At 35.9% G+C, this 20,689-nt stretch overlaps 1 protein-coding gene across 10 annotated transcripts in view; it reads left to right on the forward strand.

Annotated features, from left to right (window-relative positions):
* The window catches only part of Fhit (fragile histidine triad diadenosine triphosphatase), a 1,402,288-nt gene that overhangs the window by 10,284 nt on the left and 1,371,315 nt on the right, over nt 1–20,689 (forward strand). For 2 of the 10 annotated variants that reach the window (XM_063257166.1, XM_063257169.1), the window contains exon 2: nt 9,131–9,182. The exons of the other annotated variants lie outside the window; for them this stretch is intronic. The gene's annotated coding sequence lies outside the window, so the exon portion shown is untranslated. The remainder of the gene's footprint in view (nt 1–9,130; nt 9,183–20,689) is intronic. 10 annotated transcript variants of the gene reach the window in all.

Here is a 20,689-nt window from a genome sequence, read left to right on the forward strand (position 1 = left end):
TTTGACATCCCGGTTGTTTCAAATCCCATTCTTATGGTTTAAGGGGTTAGAAGCAAGGCTTGGAAGCTTCAGTAGCCAATGGTCACAGATAAACCTACAGCCGAGGGGTTGTCTTAGTTCCTCTGAAGAGGGGACAAAGCTTCAGGAGGCAATAGGCCAAAGTTTTGCTCTTTATTATAGTAGCCCTATCTATGATTCTTGGCTAATAGTTACATGTGGCCCGGCAGTTTTTGCTTTGAAAATCATAACTAGACATTTCCTATGGTAGTGTTATTTGTTGAAGTCATATATCACTTTGATCATGAAGTAAGTACAAAAGCCATCAGTTCCCTGGCCTAGAGGAATTAGTTTTGTTTGATGTTGAAGCACAGATAAAACAGCTGGGCCCAGTCCTATAAGTAAAGGATTGACTGCAACTATGGGCAGGGTTCCTGGTGAGGCCAGAAGCTTCTGCATTTCCCATAGGCTCCAGGTATTGCAAATTGTACAAACTGCTACCGAGGCTCTTAGCATAGTTCAGATCATTATCATTTCTATGAGGTTGCTGTTCTGTTTTACTGTAATGACTAGTGTTTAGAATTCAAAATCTATGTATCGCTATAAGTCAAAGGTTATTTTGAGCAAGTTTTGATTTGCAAAGTTCTAGTTTTCTTTGTAAAATGGAGATAATATTACTTCCCTTATATAATTTGAATCAGAGGGAATGGTCCATATAAAATAGTAGTACTAAATACATGGGAATTGTTAGTATCATGTTTATCATTGTTGTTATATTTTATAGTTCATTAAAACCCAAAGCATGTGCTTTACTAATTTCCAGATGTGTGAGCTTGAACAAGTTTGTGGTTGTATCATTTTCCTCATTTTTAAAATGGGAATTTTAATAAGACGTATGTGTTATGAGGGTTGAGTAAGATTGTATCTGTGAAGCCTTTGGCATGAATTAGCTAGCTTCATTATTATGAATGTGTCATTGGATTTGAGGGGTCTACCAGAGGAGGTTCCTCACTTTCAATTCCTCACTCTCAATCCCTCACACTCAGCACTTTGTAAGTATAACCTGAGATTGGTGGTGTTAAATCTGTCTACTATTGCTGGATAATACTATGTGTACATGCTAGTTTTCACCTTGACAGTCATAACTAGACCTTCCCCATGGTACAGAGTTCTTTAGTGAAGTTGCATGTTACTTTGGTCATGAAATAAACACAAAGACCATCAGTTCTGAGTGTGTAAAGTGTACTGAAAATGTTGATGAACAACAACCCAGGATTTGGCATGAAAAGTAAATGCTAGTTGATGTTGAAGACAGGAATATAAATCAGAAAACAAACACATCTGCAGTACTGTAATTTTAAATGCCTTCTCATAAACACTTAAGATTCTCACTAGTCCAACATCAGAAAAATAATAAATATTAATATTTATCATCAAAGAGAAAGCTTAGAAATCAAAGCAGCATAAACAACTGTTATATTTGAAGGATTACATAACACTAGATGCATTTTAAATTCAAACTGTCCAAATTTTGTTTTTTAAAAATTTTTCTATGAGAGTTTATTTAATATGCAAACTAAGAAAGATGTACATTTATAAAAAAAATCCAGGTGATTTGCTGACTCAGATCAAACATGTTTTCAAAGAGTTAGGTTTTGTTGTGTTTTATCTTTACAAAAGAGACCCACATATATCTGAACAAACCCTTTTTCTCCCTTGATCTCAAATTCTGTTTGAGTGGAATGCATTGAAAATGGGTCCAGGTAGATCTAGAAAGGGCTTGGGTGCTTCCTGTCTTTGCAGTGGGTCCTTTCCCCAAGCTTCTCAGCTCTTTGTTCAAGGTGTTGCTGCTCTGAATGAGCCAGGAAGTGCATGCCACAGAGGGGAGGGTTAGGAGGGAGCAAATGGGAGGATGGCCTGCTGCCATTATGCATTGAGCTTTCTGTTTCAGCTTTTAAGGGCCTCAGGTGGGTGATGGAATGGGAGAGGGCCTCACTATGTCACTGAAAGAGCAGTGATAACAGTGTCAAGAGTTTGGGTTTAGTTCTGATTCCCCCACTGCACTGTATAAATCTCTTCCTCTCACTGGATCTCCTTTTCCACACCTGTGAAGAGAGGGCTTTAATATTATCCTTCTAAGACGTTGTTCCTTTCCAACATCCTATAAGTTGGATAGAGAATCTGATAATGAGTGTTTTCTAATCTTCAGCAGAAGGTTAATTGTGTCATAGCTGATTTTGGGGCCAGATAGATCTATGTTTTATCTTAGGTAGTTCACTCAGGTCCTTGGTTTCTTCCTCCAGTGAATGGGAATAGTGCAAAGTTGTCCTAAATACAAGAGAGGATGTTTGGAAAACATCTAGTGCTCTATTTGGAATTTCACAGAAGGTAAAAAATGATGCTTTGGTACGATTTTTGCTATGTTATTATAAGATGGAAATTCAGTATGCCATTTTTATGGTATTGTATTAGAACATGGAAATACAATGTGTTATGTCTTTTCTATGTTGTAGTACATAAATATAATAAATATCTTTACTTGGCAAATTTCTGTCTCTTAGTTCCTCAATTTCCTGATCTAAATAATGGCAATAAGAAACCTACTTCCTAGGTTTGTCTGAGGATTAATGAATGTTGTGTCTTGTGTCTAGATGCACCTTTCCCTGCTATGCCTTTATGCATAGATGGGGCTTTTTCAGAGGTGACTGGATGTAGAGTATGTGACCCTGGAATTGATTTATGGTCAAGGGCACTAGGATTAAGGGTGCAAGTGCTACCCGCCCTAAGTAGTCTGGATAAAATAGAAGGAGCACAAAGACACTGTTAAGATTCCTTGTTGTTTTGCTACCTTTGCTCAATATGAATTGTTCTCTGTGAAGCCACTTTGCCTTGGATCAAGCCATTTATGAACTGAAACCTCTGCAAACTGTGAGCTAAATAAACCTTTCCTCCTTTAACTTTGGGTGTTGGTATTTTGTCTCAGCAGTGAGAAAAGTAACTCAGATAATGCGCTAACACATGAAAACAGGTGGGACATTTCATGATAATTAGAAGCACGAAATACATGTTAGCAATTGTTTTAGCTATCATTTCTATTATTAGTCACAGTACCTTGAATATAAGGTGCTTTTTTGTGAAAAACTGAATTGGACAAGGTATAAAGGATAGCTACCTTCTCAAAATATAGATGCTATAGAAGATTTCTTTTGGTCTAAGAAGACTACGTTTTCCTAAACATATATTGTTTGGAACACTAAATGAATGATATTAAATCTGTATTTAAAATTCAAGTATCCAGCATGGGTTCTTAAGACAGAATATTGAGGTCTCCTTAAAATCTGATGTTCTAGGCCCATGTTCTGTCTCCATAGATGACTTAACATAAGTTAGGAAAGACTTTACTTTTTATCAAATTACCAAGGGCCAGACACCAAACCAACACCTTTGCATGGATTTTCTCATTTCATCTTTATAGAGAGGTTAAGCAGGCAAGTGGATGCAGGCCACTCCACCAGAGAGCTTGAACTCTACTAGTCTTCAATGGTGGGTTGACTTGGTAGCTAGCTGCCTTTTCTGCACGAAGAAGCCTAATGGATAAGGATATGGTTATAAATGGACTTGCTTTTTATTAATGACAGCAAATTAGCATTCATTTTTATTGTTTTCATGATCATTCAATTTCAAGTAAGGGATTGAATTTCAATATGTAATAGACTTATTTAAGGAAACATCAATATTTTTCTCAAATCAGCATCACCAAAACTGTAGTTACGGAATTAAAGAAAACACACTGCATTTATATAATACAAATTCACTTGGAAACAAAATTTCTTTATCATTTTTGTAGTTTAGCTTGCAGCTGTTGGCACTGGTCTATTTTTAAAACACAAAAATAAATCATTTAATGTTAACTCCATTGAATCTGCAGGGAGATATTAGACAGCATTGACGTCCATGAATCCAACATGATGATGAGAGGGCACATAGTATTGTATGAGAAGGTGCTAGTCAAAGAGTATTTATTGACTACATAAGAAAATAAAGTGATTGTAGATTTTAAAAATGCAGAAACATTTTCCAAATAAAACATCATTACCGTTCCACTATTTCATGATATCATTGTCCATATACCCTTTTATCTTTTTCTTTTACTGAATATATGTATTTGTTTATTCTGTTTTTCAAACTGGGATTATCCTTTAAATATGATTTCACTCATCACTTGCATATATTTTTCATTTCCTTATATTTTCACTCGTCAAAGTAATGCTTATATTTTTCCAGGTTACCAATGTTTCTACTTTACTCTGCTGTTAGAGTGTATCATTTTTATAGCAATTGTTTCACATTTGGGTTCCCTCATTTTTCCTTAATATATAGTAATGAAGAATATTTGCATATGTACATGATCATGTCCATGATTCTTTTTCTAGAATGTATTCTTAGAAGTGCTGGGCTACATTGTGAACTACAGGAGTAGCTGCCTAGTTTTCCTTTGCTGCTGGTGGGTCTCTATTGTAGACCTAGAACTCTCACTCATAGCTTCTCTTGAACTCTGCTTCCCAGGCCCTTCAGAGAGGTGACTATATAATTGGAAGTTAGTAGGATAGTTACCCATGTTAGTGTCCAGGCTCTGCTGGTACAAACTAAATGAGTTGAAAGTTGTGCAAGCCTTACTATGTCATGTGTTATTTAGTGTTTTAGTATGTCACTGTGTAGCATACATAGTGTATGTGACCATCACATTTAGTATGCTAGTAAATACTATTACTTTGTACAATATTACCTTAATGCATGTCACGTTATTAACTATGTGTGAAAGCTTTCAGCTGCATGAAACAGCAGCTGATTTAGGATAGCTTAAACAAATAGAGGTTTATTTTTTTCCCACACAACAAGACATCTAGAAGATCAGAGATGTGGAGAGATATCTTTAGTATTCTTGACCTTTCCCTGATGGTCCTAAGACAGCTCTGGTAAAAGCAAGCATCAGGTTTGTTTTTAGGGAATCAAGAAGTGAGAGGAAAAAAAAAAAAAGTAAAAACAAAAAAAAAAGGGGGGCTGGGGATTTAGCTCAGTGGCATAAGCACTTGCCTGGCAAGCATGAGGTTGTGAGTTCGATCCCTGGTACAAAAAAAAAAAAAAAAAAAAAAAAAAAAAAAAAGTAAGAAGTGAGAGGAGAGGCATACACTCATGATTCTGGGAGTTGTTAGCCTGTCTTAAAAATATATTGTGTCTGTTTATTGCAGAAGTAATATATATTAATTATAGAAAATATATTCCACCTGCAATCTTGCCTTCATCAATAACTGATACTCTTTTGATGTCTATCTTAGTCTAGTTAAAAATGCACAGAAGAGTGAGGTTGTCCATTAACATATCACTTTGTAACTTTGTAGTCACTTTGTAGTCTTTTGCTCCTTTTTGGGGTGGAGCTCAAACCCAGAGCCTCATCCCATGCTAGCCAATTACTCTACTATTGAGCTATGTCGCCCTGCCCATAACTGGCCTTTTTAATCAGCACCTGGATCAGTGCCTAGAACCTGATAAATTCTTTAAAAGATTTATGAATTAATGAATGATTTAAAAACATACTATGAATGCTTTAAAAGATTTACTTAAGAATTAATGATTTAAGAAAAACATACTATGAATACTTTTCTGTATCTTTGATTACTGTATTCTTCTGTGATACATATTTTACAGAGTAATTTTTAACAACTACATATTGCTGTTTGGATGTTTCTTAATTTCTTTTATTGATTTCCTATGATTTTGCATGTAGTTTTTTTCCAAAATTTTAACTATGATAATTTTTCAGTGAACATCTTCATGTGTATGTTTGTGTATATGTATAAGTCTCTTATTATTTTAACTTGTTTTTAAAAGTGAAATTCCTGGATCTATGGACTTTCCATTTTTAAAGTCCTTAATTTTTATTGCCATATGGTCTTATTAAATGTGCTCTTTTATACTAGCACCAACAATGGGAATTATCATCCCCCCCCTCCGCTTTTTTAATGAAACTGGGGATTGGACCAAATGCTTTTACACTGAATTACATCTTCACTGCTTTTATTTTTTATTTCATTTTTTCCAAATCTATTTATTTATTTTTTCAATTTTTATTCATTAATACATGTTTGTGGTACATAGTGATTACATTTCTTGTGGGGAGTTATTTATATGAACGTAATACATCTCACAATTTCTTTCTCACTCTGCCCATTTCTTGGATCCCTTCTCTTTTGCAAAAGATCTCCTTATTTCCTATTAAGCTGTCTTTTGTTTTTTATTTTGAGACAGGGCATCACTAAGTCTTTATGTGACCCAGGCTGGCCTTGAACTTGTGATCCTCCTTCCTCAGTTTTTCAGAGTGCTGAGATTATGCACAGCTAACTATTTTGTGTGTGTGTGTGTGTGTGTGTGTGTGTGTGTGTGTGTATGTGTACTGGGGATCAAACTCATGACCATGTGCTTGTAAGGCAGGTGCTTATGCTCCTGAGCTAAATCCCCAGCCACACCTAACTATTTTTCATAGAGTTAATTTTTTAATGGTAGTTTTTTCATCTGGTTAAAAAAAGTAACACAGAACAGCATAAAGTGAAACATTCTCCTGTTCTTTTTATACACTCATTTCTGTCTCTATCTCCCATATAGCGCTATCATTTTTACTAGGTTCTTTTACATCTTTTCATTGTTTTTTATTTTTATTTTATTTTATTTTTTTCAACTTTATTTGTTAATATTAAGAAGAAAAGGTAAAACAAATTTTCACAACAAAATAATGAAAAAGTAACAATTGTTGATAAATTACACATCATTATCTTTAGTCACTCAAGTACAAAATATGGGCATAAAAATTTCTTCAATCAATATTAGCACAACCTTTCCTATTCAGTGAACTAAGTGACACTAATGGTATAACTAACTTGCATTTTTTTCTTTTCCCTTCTATCCTTTCTCTTTTCCCCTTAGTTTCTTCTTTTTATTGAACAGTTTCCTCCCATTTCATAGTGACTATTGTATATTTTGAACCTTATGGTTTCACATATGTCACTGTGGTGTGATGTTTTTCAATCCTTCTGGGAAGATACACAGAAGGGGAATACCTGGGTTGAATGGGACCTCTAATCCTAATTTTTTGAGGAATCTCCACACTGATTTCCACAGTGTTTCTACTAGTCTACTCTCTAACCAAGAGTTGTAAAGGGTTTCTTTTTCCCAACAGATCCAGCAGCATTTTTTATTGGTTGATATTTTTTTTAAAAAATTAAATGATTTTTTAATGGATAAGGGAGAGGATGAGATAAAAGGGGGCATAACAACATAACAATACAGGTTAAAGCATGACACTTTCAGCAACCTAGTGCTTCACCACCAAATAACCCGACTTAATAGTAGTTACCATAGTGTCTTTTTCTTTGAAATATTTGAATATAACTTCATATGCTATAGCATCAAACATATCAAGACTGTGTAACACCATTCAAGTGGATGAAAGCATTGTAGAGTATTTAGAATCAGCTAACAGAAAAAATGATCAATGGTTTCAATATTATCTCTTTGACTATAACAATTTTTGTTTATACTACCACATACGATAAAATCCAGCAAGTTACAACATGATAAAATCAATGGAGACAGAAGAACCATAGTTTGGTGCGGCTTTAAGACAAGATGGTATTAAATCGGCACTAGCTGTTATTATGTCTTATTTTCTTCAAAGTAGCTGTTCATTGCATCACCGGTCATAATATCAAACAGCCCAGAATAAAGCCATTCCAATTAATGAGTGAAAATTTTATAAGGCTTCAAGGCCATATAATGGGGAATCATGGTTATCATGTACTTTTATATATTTGATTCATTTCCTACTCTAGGGAAACTATTCGGAGTTCACAGATGCGAGTTTGATTTAGTTCACTTATGAGTATGGTTTCAAGCTGCGCCCATTTATTGATAAATACCTCAATGTGATCCTTCTTTATAGATGAGTAGTACTCCATTGTATAGAAAGACCACAGCTTTTTTATCCATTCCTCGGTTGATGGACATTTGGGTTGTTTCCATGATCTGGCAATTACAAGTTGTGCTGCTATAAACATAGGTGCGCATATATCACTTTGGTATGATGCTTTCAGTTCTTCTGGGAAGATGCCTAGTAGTGGAATAGTTGGAACAAATGGGACTTCCAATCCCAGCTTTTTGAGAAATCTCCAGACTGACCTCCACAAAGGTTGTACCAGTCTACACTCCCACCAACAGTGTAGGAGAGTTCTTTTTTCCCCACAGCCTCTCCAGCACTTGTTGTTGTTGGTTTTCTTGATCCTGGTCATCCTTTCAGGAGTGAGATGGAATCTCAGTGTGGTTTTAATTTGCATTTCCCTAATAACCAATGATGATGAACATTTTTTCATGTATTTATTTGCCATTTGTATTTCTTCCTCTGAGAAGTGTGTATTCATCTCAGATGCCCATTTTTGGATTGGGTCTTTGAATTTTGGGGGTCTGAGTTTTTTTTAATTCTTTATATATTTTAGACAAAGTCCTTTGTCTGATGGGGAGTTCACTAAGATCTTTTCCCAATTTGTGGGTTTTCTTTTCACTATGCTGGAGATTTTTTTTGACTTACAGAAACTTTTTAATAAGAGGTAGTCCCAATTATTGATTCTGGGAAATATTTCCTGTGCAGTTTGAGTCCTGTTCATGAATTCTGTACCTACCCCTATGTCTTCAAGGTTTCTACCTAATTTGTCTTCCAATAGATTTAGTGTTTCTGTTTTAATATTCAGATCTTTAATCCATTTAGATTTTAATTTAGTACATGGTGATAGGCTTGGGTCGAGTTTTAGTTTTTGGCAAATGTAGAGCCAGTTTTTCCAACACCATTTATTAAAAAGATTGTTGTTCTTCCAGTGAACCTGCTTGGCTCCTTTATCGAAGATAAGGTGGTTGAGTGTGTTTGTAGTTGTGGTTGTATCTTCTAATCTATTCCATTGATCCTCTGCTCTGTTTTGATTCCAGTGTCACGTTGATTTTACTACTGTTGCTTTGTAGTATAATTTCAAGTCAGGGATTGTGATGCCTCCTGCCTTGCCTTTGTTGCTTAAAATTGCCTTTGATATTCTAGGTCTCTTCTGGTTCCAGATGAACCTTAGGAATGATTTCTCTATATCTATAAGGTATGTTGATGGTATTTTTATTGGGATTGCATTGAATCTGTATAACAGTTTTGGGAGAATGGCCATTTTCACAATGTTTATTCTTCCTATCCATGAACATGGGATGTCTTTCCATTTTCTGAGATCATCTTCGGTTTCTTCCTTCAGTGTATTATAATTTTCCCTGTATAGGTGTTTCACTTCTTTCGTAAGAGTAATTCCTAAATATTTCATTTTTTGGTTGCTAGTATGAAGAGTGTGGCTTCTCTTATTTCTCTCTCTGTGATTTTGTTGTTTGTGTATAAGAATGCTATTGACTTCTGAGTATTGATTTTGTACCCAGCTACATTAGTGAATTTATTTATTATATGTAAGAGTCTTTCAATGGAGTTTAGGGGGTCTTCTATGTAGAGTATCATGTCATCTGCAAATAATGACAATTTAACTTTTCTTTTCCTATCTTTACCCCTTTTATTTTTCTCTCTTGTCTAATTGCTCTGGCTAGTACTTCCAGTACTATATTAAATAGGAGAGGTGATAAAGGACATCCTTGTCTTGTGCCTGATTTTAAAGTAAAGGCTTTCAATTTTTGGCCATTTAGTATGATACTGGCTGTTGGTTTGTCGTAGATAGCCTTTATTATATTGAGGTAAAGACCATCTATTCCAATTTTCTGTAGAGTTCTTATCATGAATGAATGTTGGACCTTATCAAAGGCTTTTTCTGCATCTATGGAAATGATCATGTGATTCTTACTTTTGGCTTTATTGATATGGTGGATTACATTTATTGATTTATGTATGTTGAACCATCCCTGCATGCCTGGGATGAATCCCACTTGGACATGGTGTATAATCTTCTTGATGATTTGCTGCATCCTATTTGCCAATATTTTATTGAGGATTTTTGCATCTGTGTTCATTAGGGAGATTGGTCTGTAGTTCTCTTTTTCGGTTGGGTCTTTCCCAGGTTTTGGTACTAGAGTAATATTTGCTTCCAGGAATGACTTCGGAAGAATTGCTTCCCTTTCAATTTCATTGAAGAGTTTGAGGAGTGTCGGTATTAGGTCTTGTTTGTATTTCTTGTAGAATTCTGCAGTAAATCTGTCTGGACCTGGGCTCTTCTTTGTAGGTAAGGAATTAATTACATGTTCAATTTCATTGATAGAGATTGGGTTATTCAGCAGTTTTACATCCTCTTGATCTAGCTTTGGTACTTCATATGTTTCTAAGAATCTGTCTATTTCTTCTGTGTTATCAAACCTTTGAGAGTAGAGGTTTTCGAAATAGGTGTTGATGGTCTTCTGTATTTCTATTGAGTCTGTAGTGACTTCACCTTTTTCATTTCTTATTGCATGGATTTGAGCTCTTTCTTCCCTTCTTTTAATAAGGTTGGCTAGAGGCTTATCGATTTTATTTATTCTTTCAAAGAACCAACTTTTTGATTCATTGATTCTTTGGATTGTTTTCTTAGTCTCTATTGCATTGATTTCTGCTCTGATTTTTATAATTTCCTCTCTTCTTTTGGCTTTGGGCTTGACTTGCTCTTCTTTTTCTAGCTCTTTGATGTTTAGCATCATGTTATTTATTTGTATTCATTCTGTTTTCCTGATGTCGGAGCTCAGTGCAATAAATTTTCCTCTGAGGACGGCTTTCATTGCATCCCATAGATTCCGGTAAGTTGTATCTGTAATTTCATTTGTTTGTAGGTATTGCTTAATTTCTTTTTTAATTTCCTCTGTGATCCATTGATTACTCAGGAGTGTGTTATTCAGTTTTCATGTGTTTGTGGGATTTTTGTAGTATCTTTTATCTTTTCATTGTTTTTTAATGCACACAGGGAAAAATATTTTCTTTCTTATACAAAATGTAATGTACAATATATATTGTTCTGTGCCTTACTTTATTTGGTTTGACTGCTGCATAATGTTCCATTATGTGAATATTCCATAGTTTTGTGGAATATTCTAGACTTATTTGAAACCTATGTCTTTTCAGCCAAACCAGGCCCAAAGTGAACCATATTATTCTGTCCCTGCTGCTATGGCACTAACAGGAATAAGCAGCTATATTTTACTTTCCTGGCTTACTGCACATTTGTAACTTTGTCACTCGGGATGTATTTGGCAGTATCTTAAATATTATGAATCTTCTGACAAAGTAGAGACTTTTAGGTTTATGCTCTTTGAAGATCCATTGTTTTGTCCTTCTTCAGCTTCAATTATGAGCTATTTTCATGTTCTGTTTTGGATAAAGAGCCAAGACTTTCACTGTTACCTTAATGAAGTCAAGTGGAATTTATATTGTATGTACCTTTTAAATAATTTAATCTCATGGAGCACCAGGTTTATTGAATGTTTATATGATGTCTGGATAATCTTGTATTGCCTTCTTTGTTAAAGATCAGTGTCAGCCTTGCATTTTCTTTGCATTCCTTTTATTGGTTCAAAGGAGTGAACCAATTACCTTCACTCTTACCTAGGAGCACACTGCAGCCTCAACTCAAAGCATATTCTTCCAAATTTACGCCTGATTAAGACTATAAGGATATTAGAGGTAAAAGCATGACCATAAATGGCAATTTGATTTTTCATTCTTACTGCTCATCTGTATAGTTCCCCTAGAGCTAAATTTATATGACCAGAATGTATGCTTTATGAAAGGCTTAATGGTTATTTGTTCATAAGTTTTCTCTGATCATCCCAAGTAATCTATGTTTTTTTTTTTTTAACTTCAGCTCTTTTTTTCACAGCAATTGTTACAATTTGCAGTTATTTGTCTGCCTGTTTAATCACTGCCTTTCTTTTTGTCTAGTTTGTATACTGAATGAAAGGCAAGACTGGGTTGACCATTGGATTCCGGGGCTTCGTAGTGCCTGACACATATGAGGATGCTTAGGAAATGTTTGCCCAAATAGTGTTTCCTCATAATCACTGTTAATATGTTATGTATAAAAGACAGTCACTTTTATTTAGTAAACATCCAAGAACTTTCAGAGTCTAATGTTTTTTCAATAAAATTTTTTATTCATATGGATTTTAGATTCTTGTGCAGTTGTAAGAACCAATATAGACAGGTTCCTTTGCATACTTTACCTATTTTCCTATTTTGCAAAACTGTAATCAAAGAATATACAACCTGGATATTGATATTGATACAATCTACTTATCCTTTTCAGATCTTTCCAGTTTTACTTTTGTTGTGTTTATTATAGTTCTGCATAATTTTAAGTATTTTTGAATTCTGAAGTGTTGACTTCTTAATCTTGAAGTCTTCTGTGATGGTCAAACTCTACAGGTCTTACCGATCAATAAATATCAGAGATATTAGGCTGGAATAGGCCATTTTGTGCTGCAGGAGTTCCAAAATTTTAGCATTTCAGATTATTTTTAAATTGACACCTGAAATCGTTTGGGAGCTGACATATAGGATGCTAACTTTTAATTTAGACAAGCAAAGAAATTAGAAAAGTTATATATGTTTTATATTAAGTTTGCTAGGAACTGATTTTATGGAAATGGTAGAAAAGGAATGATTTATATTATATGGGGCCTGGAGTAAAAATCCTCTAGACTTCGTTCCAAATCAGCAGGGTAATCATTTCTGTTTGGGCATAAAGCCAAGATCCTTGAAGATGATAACTCAGCAGGTGAAAGTGATGGAGCTACACGGGGCTTGCTGTCCCCTTGGAGAGGCCCTGCTCCTCTGGGCCATGCTGTCTTCAGAAACTGGTTTAACACTTTGCCATTATCTGTTTCTGCTGGTTTACTGGCTTTGGAGAACCCCTGGTCTAATCTAATTGCTTCATTCTGGGGATCAGAAAAGTTAGGCATGTGATCAGAGTCATTATGTGATATAACATTCTCAAAGTATAAATACCTGAGTGAAGATTATAGCATACTTTTTACTTGATATTTGAAGATAACATGGCCCAGAAAGGGAAGGGCCTGTCCAAGGGGGAGCAAAATGCTGTGTAGGTTCATCATTTTCTCCTGCTGAGTTACCTGGGGATCTTGATTTTATGCCTAAAGAGAAATGATTACTCTGCTGATGTATCAGGAAGTCTAGAAGATGTTTAGTCCAGCCTCCCACATAATATAAATCTTTATTCTCTCGTGATTCTAGAAAACTATTTATCTGGTCCATATAGATTTATATTTAATGGCAGAGACATCCCTCCTACATAAATTAGGATTTATTATACCTGTTGGTATAGCACTGTAATATCTACAGTTGCTTTCTAATAACTCTGAACTCCTTAATAGCAATGATGATATGCGTAGACAACTTACTTTATTCTAGGTCCAGTGCTGTATATTTGACATTATCATCCTAATTTCTAACCCGGTGGTTAGAAGTGATGATGGTGGTTAAAAGGTGGTGGTTAGAGGCCTAATCAGGGCCTTATTCTCAGAGAGGTAGAGTTCTTAGTACTAGATAATACAGCTAGTAAAAAGCATGTACTTTGCATTAGTTTCCTAGAGGTCCTGTTACCAATTACTATGACCTTGGTGGCTTCAAACACAAAGCTTAAATTTTTTTACAATTTTGGAAGGCAGAAGTTCAAAACCAAGGTTCAGCAGGGCCGCGAGCACTCAAAAGGCGTCAGGTGAGAATCCTTGCCCTTTTCAACCTCTATGGCATGCTTTGGCATGAAGCTCCTAATTATTTACTTTACTTGGCCTTTTTTTATGTATCTTAATCTGGCTTTCTCTCATAATGACACTGATCAGCATATTTGGAGAGGATTGCAGGATTCTTCATTACATCTAAAAGACCTTTTTCCTAACCAAGTAACATGTACAGGCTCCAGGGATTTGATGTAACTGGGTTTTGGGAGGTGCTGCCATTCAGTGTGTGGCAGTCTTTGACTGTCGTGCTCATTTCCAGAATCTGCTCTACTCTGTCACACCATATCCTGTGGGGTGCCACAGAGAAAGTCAGTTTTCCCTTCCGTGGGGTAAATAAAGGCTGTGTTATACCTTCATTGCCTTGCACAGTGCCTTGCCTAAGGAAGTGTTCAACACTATGAAGGTTTTAGAAATGAATGACCTGTTGAATGTGTGAAGGAAATTTTCTTGTCTCTAACTTTTTTCAAGGCCAATAACCCCAGGTTTCTTATAAGTTCAGAATCCACTTTCCTCCTATTTAACTTTCCTAGTATTTCTCCCAAAATAAGACTTTCAAGTTGAACTGTAGGTGAGATCTAAGTCACAGATGTAGAAGAAACAAAATTTATCTTTTAAGGATTTTTTTTAAATAGGATCTTGCTCTGTAGTTCAGGCCAGCCTTGAACTCACTATGTAACCAAGGCTGGACTGGAACTCATGGCAATCCTCCTGCCTCAGCCTCCTGTGGGCTAGGATTATAGGCATGTACCACCATTCCCTTCTTCTTTCTCCTTCTCTTCCTCTACTCCTCCTCCTCCTCTTCCTCTTCCTTCTCTCCCTCTCCTACCCCTCCTCTTCCTCCTTCTGTTCTGACTAGGCCTGAGAATTAAATTCACTTATGGCAGATTAATAGGAGAAATGAATGTATATTTATTTAATAAAAGTTTTTGTGACATAGAAGTCCTTGTAAGGAGATGAGGACTCAAATAGGGAGTTAGGGTAGAACACTTATATTGTATATTGGACTGGATGGAGAGTATTGAACTATGAAAATATGACAAGGCAAAGGGTCATGGGCTAGTGTTGTAGTCAGGGGTTGTACACAGAACAATTAGGATCAAGACGTGGAGTTTATAATATTATTTTTATAATGGTCACTGGGAGTTAACACAGGAAAATGCAGGAAATCTATCTGCAATACCAGAGACATAAATTATTTAGTCAAGAGCCTAAACCCCACAGCAATGTCCCACATGAGTCCAGATAAAAATCTAGAACTCAGGACAATGCCTCCACGAGTCCAGCTGGAAGTCCAGAGCCCACAAGAAGGACTCACGACAGTCTCTTTTACGGATCCGTGCTGGAAGACCCAAGGGTCAGCGGTGGAAGCCAGAAAGTCTATGCCAGCAAGATGAAGGACTATGCTAGTGGGATGAGGGTTCTACGCTGGAGCCAAAAAGTCACAATCACAGCAAAGACCAGGGCTATCCTGAAAGGCACCATAGCCATCCTCAGTGACACGGAGACCCCGAGCTCCTCCGACGACAACCACAATCAGGTACTTGCCAGGAGACCAAGCAGCATATGTCTTCCCTTCTGGAGCCAGGAAGCAGTGCTTGATGTGAGGACCAAAGCTTCTCCAGGAGAATCAACAGCTCAGACAGCAACTTGTACAATGGGAACAGGGCTGTTCCCATTTGCCCTTGAGACTTTTTCATTCTCCACTCGGTCAATATGTGGGTTAATGAACCCACAATGCCTCATTAATGCCTCAACCCTCAACATTTCCCTTCTCCTCCTGTTTATCCTGGCAACCCTCCTCAGTTGGAGCATCTTTGCTCAATGCCATGCTGATGTAATCCAACTGGTGTTAAATTGACCACCAGTTCTTAATCCATAACAGCTGGGGAAGTTAACTGGGCAGAGAAGTAACTAGTAAGAAAACAGTGTAGCAAAGTCCGCACACAATTGCACTGGTCTCCACCTGGAAGAGCATTACTTTTCTTTTGGTGTAGTAAGAACATCTTCCATATGAGAATTTTAGTCTTATAGGAAGAAAAGAGGCAGAGTCAGAGCGTCCTTGAACCTGATGTTTTAAGTGCCTTTCTTTATACTACAGTGGGGAAGAATATTCTGCTACTCAATGGGATGTTAAAGCTCAAGGTTTGTGTAGTATAGTTATTTACAGTAGATGTTCTGCATTTTAGAGCAGCTGTTGAAGTCATTGCTGGTTGTTAACAGCAAAAGACATTTTAAAAAAATTCTCTCCATGTTAGTGCCCCTACTAGTCATTTAGTTTTTAGGTCCAAATTCAACCTTCAGTATGCTAGTGCAGTTTCCAATGATTCTGAATTTTTGGGAAGGATTTTGAGTTTGGAAAGATAATCCACATGGCACACCGTGGGTAGTAAAAGGACAAGCATACTAATAAATATATCTAGTTTTCTCTCTCCATTTCAAATTGTTGATCCCATGGAAAAAAAGTTGTATGATGTGAAAGGGATGAATGATGATCCAAAACAATTTTTTGCAAGAACAAATTAGGATTCTCATTACCAAATATTAGAGGACCTTTTCCTCTTCATTTATATTTTATTTTAAAAAATCCAGTTTTGGGCCAGGCATTTAGCTCAGTGATATAAACGCTTGCATGGCAAATGCAAGATCATGAATTTGATCCCTGGTATTAAAAAAATTTTTAAAAAATACAGTTTTTTTTGAAACAGCTGCACACAGTGATTCATGTATTGTCAGTGATTTCTTTCCACTATAAGTTCCACACAGGGGCCACATGGCCTGCATAGCCCCCAAGAGTTACAATCTGACCCTTTACAAAGTTGCCAACTCTTTATTTTCTCTCATTCAGTCCCTGGGATCATTCTGGCAGGTCCAAGCCAGAGACTGACTCTGACTTTAAGAGAAGCAAGATTATTGGTAGTATTTTAGCACATGTGCAACTAGTTTCCTAATCCAAGCACAAATACCAAACTGTGATTTTTTTTTTTTATCGGTACCAGGGATCGAACTCACCACTGCCTGTTTGCAAGGCAGGCGCTTATGCTGCTGAGCTAAATCCCCAGCCCCTAAACTGTGAATTTCTACTACCTATTTTAACATACAGTCTTGGTATAGTCTTTTTATTCATTCATTTATTTGTCTTTTAATTGACAAATAATTGTACATATTGATAAGGTATGATGTGATGTTTCAACACATATGTATACTGTATAATACTCAAATCAGGGTAAACATATCTATGTAAATCTTTTTTAAAAAGTTATATTCCCTGGCTGTTTGGGTTAATTTTCATGTACTTCTACCATGAGCAAATTTATGCTCTTGATATTGTATCTGCTACAACTTTCATTGCTGTCAAAACATATTTTTAAAAATAACCCATGGGTTTTAATAAGCGCAGTCAAGATGAATTAGATTTTTTTAAAGTAAAATCTACCTTAATATGCAGATCAGCAAGTAACTGTGATTGTAATTAACTTTTGCCCTTGTGTGGCAAGATAGGAACAGAGTTACACTAATATTTAAACTTTTTAAAATTATTTTTTTAAACTAGGGGTTAAAATAAAGATAATTACTCCCAGTGGTGAACTCTGACTTCCTTTTCTCCATTATGTTTTCCACTACTGCCTTTATCACAATGGTTTCTTCAGAAGGAAGCATTTTGGGGAAGAAAGCCCTCTGCTTAGTTCTCTTCCCCTATTCTCTAAACTGGCTGCCTTTATTATACTTATCTTTAATTCTCTTCCACCTGGAAACCTTTTCTGACCCTGAACTTGATTAATTTTCATATTATAAATTCCCTCAGTACCTTGTATTTCTATTTTTTGGGATCCTTTATTACACTGATCTCAATTGCATTTTTTTTTTTTAATCATGTTTTTCTCCTCAGGAAAACATAGCACTACTGAATGACTATGACATACTGTGGAGAACTTCATTCTGTGGTCACTCTTGGTTAATTGCATGTTTTTTATCCTTGGTTAATTGCATGTTTTTTATCCTTGACTGTAGCAGGGGTCTGCTTTTAACGTTGTACCACTCATAGTAGATCCTTAGTTAACATTTCTTGACTGAGGGGAGAATGAAAAAGTCTCTAAAGGTCAAATGGGAACAGCCCTGTTAATGTGTTTATTTGTGTTGGAGTGTGTGAGGACCCTTAGATAATAAGAGTCAACTCCTCTTTTCTTATCTTTATTTCTCTCTGTGTATGTTTTGTCTACCACTGCATCAAATTACTGAAGTAGAAAGAATAGTTGACACTCTGCTTTAAAGTGACCATGTATCTGACCCACTTCCTCTCTAGTAATGTCATCATGATTGTATCTCATCCTTGTAGCTTCTTGGAGGCTGACAGGCAGAACAAGTTACTTCAGCACACAGGCTTCATCTGTCACATAAAACAGCTTGCAGATTCTTCTTATGTGAGTGAAATATGGAGAGTAGGATATTTTTCTTTCCGGGTTATCAGGGTAATTGAAAGTAACCATATCAGGGCACGAGGGGAAAATGCAGGAAAATAGACTGCTTTTGTGAAGGGCAACTCATCAGCTCTCAGCTGCAGGTTTTGAGCTCATTCAGGAGCAAAGGCTTGGGATGTGTTTCCTGTTATCAGAAACTGACTCAGTTTGACTTTAAGAGAAGCAAGATTATTGGTAGTATTTTAGCACATGTGCAACCAGTTTCCTAATCCAAGCACAAATACCAAACTGTGATTTTTTTTTTTTTTTTTTTTTTTTTATCGGTACCAGGGATCAAACTGATTCCAAGATTGGAGAAGCATATCCTTTCAGTAAGGCACTGCTTTGCTTCACATTCCTACCCATCAGCTTCCTGATGACTTAACATTACCACTGTTTTTGGAGGCATAGCCTATAGGACTTGAGGTATAGGCTTTGTGTATTGTTTAAAAAGGAAAGAAATCTGTTTAGTATTTCAAATCAATAAACTGTAGTAGAAAATTGGAAATGTGCCATGAAAAATCATTAAGCAGAGAAATTCTACTGTTCCTGAGTTGTATTAGAAGAAATAAATAGTACTTGGCTACTCTTATAGTTCATATTTTACAAGTTTGGCCCTGGTAAAACAGAATATCAGATAATACTGTATCAGTGACTCTTTGCCTTCTAAATGGGTTGGTTCTATAGATAGAAACTGTGCTTTATAGGATTGTTTTAGTTAACAGTAAGCTTTTAACACTGGAGAAAAGTTCTAACGTGCTGATAGAAGCAAGCTACAATTCAGCAGTTATTCAAGTCATGACTTTGTTATATTTTGAGACTGCTTTAAAATCACTTAGTCAAACAAAACTGTAAAGTACTGTAAGTGCCAGGTTGCTTTATCTCATTTATGAAACAGAGGCAAAGGAATCAACAGTAACCGTCCATTTACCATTATTAGATTAGCTATTACTGAGCCACAGAAAGTATATCATTCTTTACTTTGTGTTCACTTGAATTTGGTTATTAAGCTTTATGTAGCCTTCATTTAACCAAATGCCTTTGTTTACAACAATAAACATGTTAAGTCTTTTGTGTTCTGAATTTGATATGACCATTTTCATATATGCCACCCACAAAGGCATGTTAAAGTTACAGATTCTGTTCATTTGTGTTCTGTCAAACATTTTTTATTTAACCCAGTTAGTGTCTTGTTTTTCTTCCTGACTTTCAGAAAAACATTTTAGATCTAGAGGGGCTGTACTTTTTCAAGAATATAAGCAAGCATTAACAAATATGAAACTACTCATAGCAACATCAAAAAATTGATTTTTCAAAATTAAATAAGCATTTGGTGGTCAGAAAATGTTTTATACCTGATATTTAAAAGATATTTTGACTGTTGCCAAAAGGAATCAATTCCTTCATGCCTTTTCCCTTGCAAATGCCATTGTATGCCACTGTAATGTGTAGAGTACAGAATACAGAGGAAGATAGACTTGGATTTGATGCCTAAAATCTTCTGCTTACATGTCTGTGACCTTGCACTTCACTTTTTAAGAAGGTCAGTTAACTGTAAATACTCTTTGCTAGTGTGTAATACATGTCATAATACTACTTATCTCAGTGTTATATAGGAGAGGTTTCATGTAAAGCTCTCAAATATGATTGTTACTGTAATTAATGTGTATGTCTGTCCACACTCTCTATGATGTCAACTTACCTGAAACCTTAGTCTTAACTAGGTCAAATAGCAGAAATAGTGTCATCCTTCTATTAATGTTCATATTTAAAAGTAACATAGAGCTTCGTTACTTGGATATAGTCAGAGACACTGCTTAAAGTAGTATCACCGTGAAGGTGCTAATTTCAGTTGTTCAGGTTGTAACCCGTCCAGCCAAATCCATACTCCAAATAAATGTTACTTCTAAAATGGAACTTTTTTTCAGTTCTTTTGGGTTGACATAAAAGCTAAATAAGGAGTGTTTTAGGTATGTGACCTAGAAATATACCACCCTTCCAATAAGAAAGAATCCTACCAGCTGTTTGTGGTTAATTTTTTCACTTTGTTTCTCATATCTGTTTACCTTCTATCTGCCTTACAATGTATGGTTTGCATTTTTCAGCTTCATCTGTCTTCTTTACATTTGTATTTTTGGAGTAGGAGACCTGGGTCTGGATAAATCCACACTATTTCACCCAGTGTCCTTTAGACCAGTGTCCCCTACAGGAACAATAGGAAAACAGGCAGGAGATCTGCTCTGTGACATTGGTTTTCAGAAAATTTATGTGGTTCTCATGGACATGAAATTCTTTTTGTCTGTGCTATCTTCTGTTAGCTCAAATGAATCACAGAAATACAGAAACTTCTGTAGCTTTGAAAGTTTCAGCAAGAATAAATGTTCGGCCCATGGTGTTAGTATAATGCAAAATAAGCCAGCATTTAAAGACATTCTGTGTTTCAG

Source organism: Cavia porcellus, unplaced genomic scaffold (assembly GCF_034190915.1).
Source record: "Cavia porcellus strain 051 isolate PalLab524CR breed Dunkin Hartley unplaced genomic scaffold, mCavPor4.1 scaffold_10, whole genome shotgun sequence".
Classification (NCBI taxonomy): Eukaryota; Metazoa; Chordata; class Mammalia; order Rodentia; family Caviidae; genus Cavia; species Cavia porcellus.